Raw genomic sequence first — 7640 nt, 5'->3', positions numbered from 1 at the left:
ATAACATTTTTCTCAACGAATAGCAAAGGCACAAACTGCTCGCTAAAATTCTCTTCTGAGCAAAAATGTTGAGATATACAAGCTAGCCCTTTTGTTAAACTAATTGTATTTTTATCGATTGTAGATGAACTGGTTCGTGGTTACATTCACTCTGCTTCTTATATCTGTGGGTCGATCTTCTGGTAAAAAGAAAGACTTCATTGCGCCGTAGCATCTCACTGAAACACAACAGGCAGAGAGAGTTCCATTACGTGCTGAGGACTATCCTAGGTCGCTGAACATGGCAGAAATATTCTTCAGGAAGAGAAATGTTTTTTGCAGTGATTCTGAATATCAATGTCCAAACGGCGCCACATGCTGTGAAAAGCCTTCGGGTGGATATGGTTGCTGTCCAGTTCGTCATGGTATTTGCTGTGGTGATGGGTACCATTGCTGTCCTGTAGGGTACAGTTGTGATTTTGAAAGTAAAGGCTGTAGAAAAGGGTAAGCGTTTAGTTCAGTTTGTGAAGTGAACTGAATAGTGCAAGGACTAAATCTGGGGGCCAGAAAGATGTTGAAGTGCACTGCTGCTGTAAAAGACAGATGTTTACTGACTTTGAAAATTGTGGTTGTAGACAGGGAACAACTTTTAATTTCCTCAGCTTATAAAATTAGTTTGCACAATTCATCGAGCTATGAGGTGGTGATAGTACCATTGCTCATGTCGGAAGATATACAAGTAATTTTGAAACGAGGTTAAAGCGAGGGAAGATGTTGAGTTCAGCTTTTACTGATGAGCGTAAGAATTACAACTGGGCTAATTGCGAGTCGGACAATCACAACCTGACTCATCCAGTTTTGTTCTACATGATACGTGTGGGATTTTTTTAAAATGGTGGTTTTACAAAGGGAAGAATTTAGTTGTTTGTGAAATGAGCACTGAGGGGCCAGATTCACGAAACCTTCCTTAATTATGAAGTATCCTATAATTCAACAATAGTCTATTGTCATGAAGCAATGCTTAGGAAAAGGGTTTCGTGAATTCATGTGGCCCCAAAAGAATAAAACTCTAAGAAGAATAAAATGGAGTGCGTCAATTGTTGTTCTAAATCATACGTGTGGCCGAGTAGTCAGACTTGAAAAAAAGTCCTGGGGCCTGATGGAGTGCTTCCAGCTGTCCTTCAGAACGCATGCTCAAATGATTTTGGAACGGACGAGCCAAGGGGATCTTAACTACATTTCATCTCCTCATCCCAGCGTTGGAGAGATGAAAAACCCTGGGAACGAGTATGATAGGTACTGAGATCAATTCGCTTTTATAGCTCCCACTCGCAACTATATAGACTAGCTGGTATTGCTTTGGACAAAAGGTAGAAATATTTGACTAGATAAAGCCTTGTCCCCATTGTAACTTGAAAAACTGTACCAGCTTACAACGGCTGTTTCAAGAGGCGATAGAAAGCTGAGACTTTTATTGCATGAAGCTGCGAAACCATTAAGGAAGTTAATATTAGGCTCCACCCACACCCCCTTACTTTGAAATGTCAGCCATCCGTCCGTACTAAATCCCTGCGTGCAGAGGTCGGGAGAGAGACTCCTAAATTCTAAAGGTTTTAATATTTGTCGGTTGCGTCCACAGAGGTCAGTAAGGAAAAGACGACAGAGTGCATACAGTACAATAAATAAAGTAGTACAATAAATAGTACAATAAATTACTGTAAAATAACATTTACATAAGCAAGCGAAAATTAAAGTTAATAGCCGACGTTTCGGCGTCATTGTGACACCATTCTCAAGGCAAAGTGGATAAGTTAATGCGAAGATTTGATTTCTTTACTCTATGGTGTCACGATGACACCGAAACGTCGGCTATTAACTTTAATTTTCGCTTGCTTATGTTTCAAGAAATCATCAGTGATCAAAACTTTAATAACATTTACACTTCTTAAATTCTTCTATCTTTAAAAACTTCCTTGAAAAAAGTTGACCAGCTTCTTTCTCCCTGTTGCCAGCCTTATTGAATTTCATCACTTATGAAAAAAATTTTTAGAGCGGTTTAAAATGCTCAGCATAATTACCCTTTGGGGCGTCAATTGTCTTGAAATAAAATAAAATCCAAAAGATCTTCAGAGCTTCAAACTTTTGAAAGTTCCTCTGTATGCCAAGTATGCGATATCTACCTTAAGTTTTGGTTTCCAAGGAGCGTTGTGGCAACTCAAATCCGGAATAAGCGAATAATGGTGTAGCCGACGGCGGCCGATGATCTTTGTCGACAAGAAATTCTATTTGCATGTTATTTCCATCTTCCGCGTCAGCATCAACAGAAAGTGAAGCCTAACCAAAATAACTCTTACCATGCTCTCGGATTCTCGTCCTTTATGGTTCTTCATGTATGCCGCCCCATTGTGTGAAGCTATTAGTACAGAGCGGATGCGTTCCCAGTTGCATAAGGTGTGAGCAGTCTTCGGTAAGTACACTTGTAGAAATCTTGTGTTTTTGTGTGGCTTTCTTTCCGTACTTGCTGCAAAAGGCCTTGAGCTACGCATAACCGAAAAACTGAAGATTGTTGTCAGCATAGGGGGAATACTTGATCGAACATTAAATGCGGAAGTAGTTAGCTGTGTAGCGACATTGGTTCGTTTCGGTAGATTATCTTTTCGGAACACCTTAACCATGTATCCACCCAAGAAATTCGGGTTAAATTGCTATAAAAACTTCGAGTATTGACAGTATTTTGTAGAAAAATGACACCTTTCGAAACAAACAATGGAAAATTAATTATAATTATTTTGGGAGCTAGTGAATATGTCGCTTACAGTATGAAGTTAGCTAGGCCAGCTGGCAACAGCTACTGTGACCGAAAGGATGTCAGAGTGTGCCACTTATACCTCAACAAAGGCTATTAAGTTCGCGAGGGACTCTCACTCTTATTAACTATGCATTTATTTAAGATTATATGCACTACCTGTAGAAATCTTGTGTTGCTGCATGGCTTTGATTTACACTAGTTCAAAATAAAAGTAATCTTTCCGTACTTCGGGCAAAAAGCCGTGAGCGACATATTAACGATCGACAAACTGAATAACTAAGTTGCCTTCATTAAGCTCGTTGTCAGCGTTGTGGGGAACATTTGATCGAACATAAGGCGGAAGAAGCTATTGCTTTGGTTCGTTAGTTGATTATCTGTTGGGAACGACTTAACCAAAAAACCGCCCGAAAATTCGGTTTAAATTGTAATCAAAACTTTGAGCATTGACGAGGACATTAGGATTTGCGGTGTTGATCATTTTTGTGCGATATTTCGGTGAATAAAATCCAAACCTCGCGGTAATACGGTGATTTTTTATTTCAAACTCTACAGTGTGCGATGTTTGTGTTTTTACGGTGCTCGGTGAAACGAAATTATTTGCAATGTTGCAGTTTCGAATTCGTATTTTACCCTTGTCAGATCTAAATTTGGCTTCTATCAGTCTTCGTTAATCCTGACTATTTACTGACCTTTGAATTAAAAGCAGGTATCTTTGTAAATTTATCGACACTGTGTTAAATTTCTAACAAATTATAATCAAATACTGTCTAGTTACGATAACGAAGGATTTGAAAAAACATTTTCGAATAAAAAGTAGCGAGTTTAAACATGACGTTTCGGCGACGACACTTCACCATTATCAAATGGTGAAGGAAGGAAACCGAAGAAGAAAGAAAGAAAGGAGGGTGTAAAACTACATTAGAATAAAATGAGATGGAGTAAAACAAAAGAATGTGCAAAATTAAATGAACAGTTTTGCTGGTTTGTAGTCTTCTTGAGTGTTACGTAAAAAGAGACCGACTCTGAACTGAATAACAACATGGATAGGAATAAACGAAATTTAAATGAAAGTGATAGATTGACATGATTGACTTGTTTGATTAACAAGGGTTTTTCCCACCCAATATAAATTGATAAATAATCTTTCACCTCCATAATTGACAGAGAAAATGAAAAATTTGTGAAAATTTTTCGTTTTTTTTTCCTTTTTTTGTGACAGAAAGTTGCCTTTCTCTGTTTTATGACAGTTACAATACTTTTAAACTGCTTTTTCTTTGAGATCTTTTTTTGTTGTTGTTGTAAGTTTAAGTTGGGTTTGCTGCTTTCGTAACCGTTAAACGATGCGTGAAAACAAAATAAAATACGCAATCCAACAAAAAGTTGGTAGATGAGGATATATGAGAAAGAAGGAGCTCAAGAAGGCTGATGCTAAAAGGAACGTATCAACTATAGATCGCGTGTGATGAACAGAAACAAGACGTTCATGACCGGTGGTTTCCACAAAGTTTACTCATAATTTAATAGAGATTTTGACCAGGTATTCAGTTAATTCAATAGATAAGTTTTTGTAGCGATTATTGCCTACACAAGAAGATAGCTGCAGATGTAACCTTGCTTTGGTTCGATTTTCTTATGGCTTTTTAAACTTTAAAAAAAATTAAAGCCCTCAATGTTCCCGTAGCCTCCCACGTAGTCGTTTTTAGGGGACTCGTATTACCTCCTCCCCACAACGACAAAGAGCCGTTCAACTTAAGGTCCTTGTAGAAAATGTCGCACATGCCCCGAACAAATTGCAACAACAAAGCGAGTTTCAACTGCAAAATCTTAAAAGTACCGACATATCGGGTAATATTTCAGTTTCCTTTGACACTGACAAGGTCGACAAGATTGAAGGCAAAGCTTGGTAAATATTAAAGCAACTTTGCGGATCCAGTCGGCAAATTGACGAAAATATCGCTTTTTCCCGTCACGAATTATTTGATTTCAGTAAGTTGATAGGCATTTAAAAGAGAAATTTTTAACGTAGGGCACACAGCTCATGTACGCTTACGTAAGCTCAGTAAAGTTCTGTCTCCGCCGTGATGATTTCACTGTTCGAGACCGCGAGAGGCGTTTTGAGGTCAAGGTCAACCTTTCAGATTTTAGAAGGTTCACTGTGATTGGCTTAGCGGCGGGAAGGAATGTGGCGCTTGGGTAAGCAGGCGTTTGTAGGGAGGAGGTAATACGAGACCCCTAAAAACGACTGCGTGGGAGGCTAATGTTCCCGCGGCGTGTAAACAAATCACCTGTACAGGTCTGTTATTGTCATGAACCTTTCTTCAAAAAGCGACTATCTAAGCAAACCCCTGAATATTTAAGGTCGAGACTTCAACTGAGGGTGGGGATATAGTTAATCTTCAATTACTGTGTTTGCTTAAGTATATAATTGTTTGCCAGAGTGGATTTTTAATTTTTTTCGCAAGGACCTTCAATTATCGGTGTCAAGGGATCAATTTCATGAGTACCTTCTTAGCATTGAACAGCCCTCTTCTTTTTAATTAACCGTCCTTCAAATATTTTCCGCATAGGACTTTCTTTATTAACTTCTACAGACCCCAGTTACACGACATAACTTATTCCATTTTAATATCGACGGTTGAAAAAGTTTGTTTTTCACTCGGCGTGTGTATCTAGGCTCAAGTTAATTTCACAAGAAGTGTAACAATATTTAGCTGCGGAGGAAAACTCAAGGAAAGAAAAAATATCACAAGTCACTAAAACTGTCCAAATATAATCCATTTTTGTCACTACGCTAAATGTGGATTTTGAATTTGTTTCACAAAGCCTTCCGTGATCGCACACTTGCCATCACTCACTCGTCGCGCAATTTCGTTTAAGGGTCTTTTAGAAACGAAAAAAAAAAATGCACCCAGTTAGCAACCGTTGACTAGAGAAACATACAGAATTCAGTTCAGTACATTCACGGATCACTTGCGCCCACGAACGGATATGCCTGGAAAGATTGCGCCGAACATTTTTCCGCTCTAAATACTTCTACAGGGCACGCAATATAAATGATAGTCTCCTACGCAGCCGTTCTTTTTGTCGTCACGTAATGCTCCTCCCCACGAGCATTGCGCGACGACACAAAGAACGGATGCATTGGAAGACTATATAAATGACGAACCGGTCAAATGAACGGCTACAAAGAAGGCCAGTGTAATAGTTACATTTCAAGTTTTTTCACTCTTAAAAAAAAACTGTGAACATGCAATGTATGATGAACGTCTCTTTTTGAGAAACATAACCCCAAACTCCCAACCTCTATAGAAGGGAAAAAAGGTAGAAACTCACTGATCCGTGTAAACCTTAAATCGCGGTTGCTAACTAAAACCAGTCAACAGAGAAATAGAATTGAGTAGAGCGGACGAGCCGAGGGGGAGCCCAACGTCGTTCCCAGGATCTTTCATCTCTGCGTCCAGAGGTGGGAGATAAAAGGAACTGGGGACGAGTTTAATGGGTAATGAGGTCATGCCGCTTTGATAGGCTCTTTCTCGCAACTATCAAGACTAGCTGGCCTTGTTTAAGACTAAAAAAAGAAATATTTTTCTATATGAAGCCGTGTCCCAATGGCAACTTACCAGCTTACCAATGACTATTTTATGAGGCGATAGAAAACTGACAGTTTGAAGCTACGAAACCATTAATTAAGGAACCATTTGCATTTGGTCTTGCTTTGGACCGAAAATAGAAATGTTTGTTAAGATTAAGCCTCGTCCCCATTGCAACTTGAAAAAATGTACCAGCTTGCAATGCCTGTTTAATGAGGCTATAGAAAACTGATAGCCTGAAGACACGAAACCATTAATTTAGGAAGCATTTGCTTATATCAGGCACAACCCTCGTCCCATTTCTTTGAAATGTCAACGATCCGTCCGTGCGGAGGCGGGTAAGACTCCTAAATTCTAAGGGTTTTAATACCTGTCGGTTGTGTCCACAGAAGTTAGTAAGGGAAAGACGACAGAGTGCATAACCTAGTACAATAAATTACCGCAAATAGCATTTAAACTTCTTAAATTCTTCTATCTTTAAATCTTCCTTGAAAATTGTTTACCAGTTTCTTTGTTCCCATTCCCTGTCTTATTGAATTTTTTCCGCATATGGATACAAGAGGGAGAAAATTAATGACCATCCTGAAAGAATTTAGGGGTTAGCTTCACTTTAATTAGAAACGGTTTGGGGCTTCAGTATGGATTAACAGTTAATTCTAAAATTTTATTCAAATTGAAATGGTTTCGTAAACAATCAATACACTCGACTGAGCTAACTTAAGTTTTAATGGCTTCTCGTATTCACTGTTACAGCGGGTGTGTAAAGAGCTACTGTAATCGCTTGTAAACAGAGTCCCTAACTTAATACTACCTGTATTGTACAATTTGATTGGTCGTTTCTAGGAGCTAATCAACTGTCAATCACTGTCGAAAATTGTTTAGACTCTTTAGAAACTAACTATACTGTCTCTGACAGTAGAGGGTGTTCAAATGATGACAAGGAAACATGACCAATCTTCAAATAAGAACACACGGTTGTAAGTTTGAAATACATGTTTCGGATGACCTTAATCCATCTTCAGTTTCAAGTGTAAATAGAACCGCTAGTTGGTGTGATATAAATACTACGGGTAGGTATAGAATAATAATAACTAAATAACAACATGGATAGGAATAAACGAAATTTAAATGAAAGTGATAGATTGACATGATTGACTTGTTTGTTTAACAAGGGTTTTTCCCACCCAATGAAAATTGATAAATAAGCGCTCAGCTCCGTACTTAACTGAGAAAATGAAAAGTTGTGAAATTTTTCGCTTTCT

The sequence above is a fragment of the Pavona decussata genome, unplaced genomic scaffold (assembly GCF_977016875.1).
Source record: "Pavona decussata unplaced genomic scaffold, jaPavDecu1.1 SCAFFOLD_240, whole genome shotgun sequence".
In the NCBI taxonomy this organism is placed as follows: domain Eukaryota; kingdom Metazoa; phylum Cnidaria; class Anthozoa; order Scleractinia; family Agariciidae; genus Pavona; species Pavona decussata.
Note: the sequence above shows the minus strand (reverse complement) of the source record.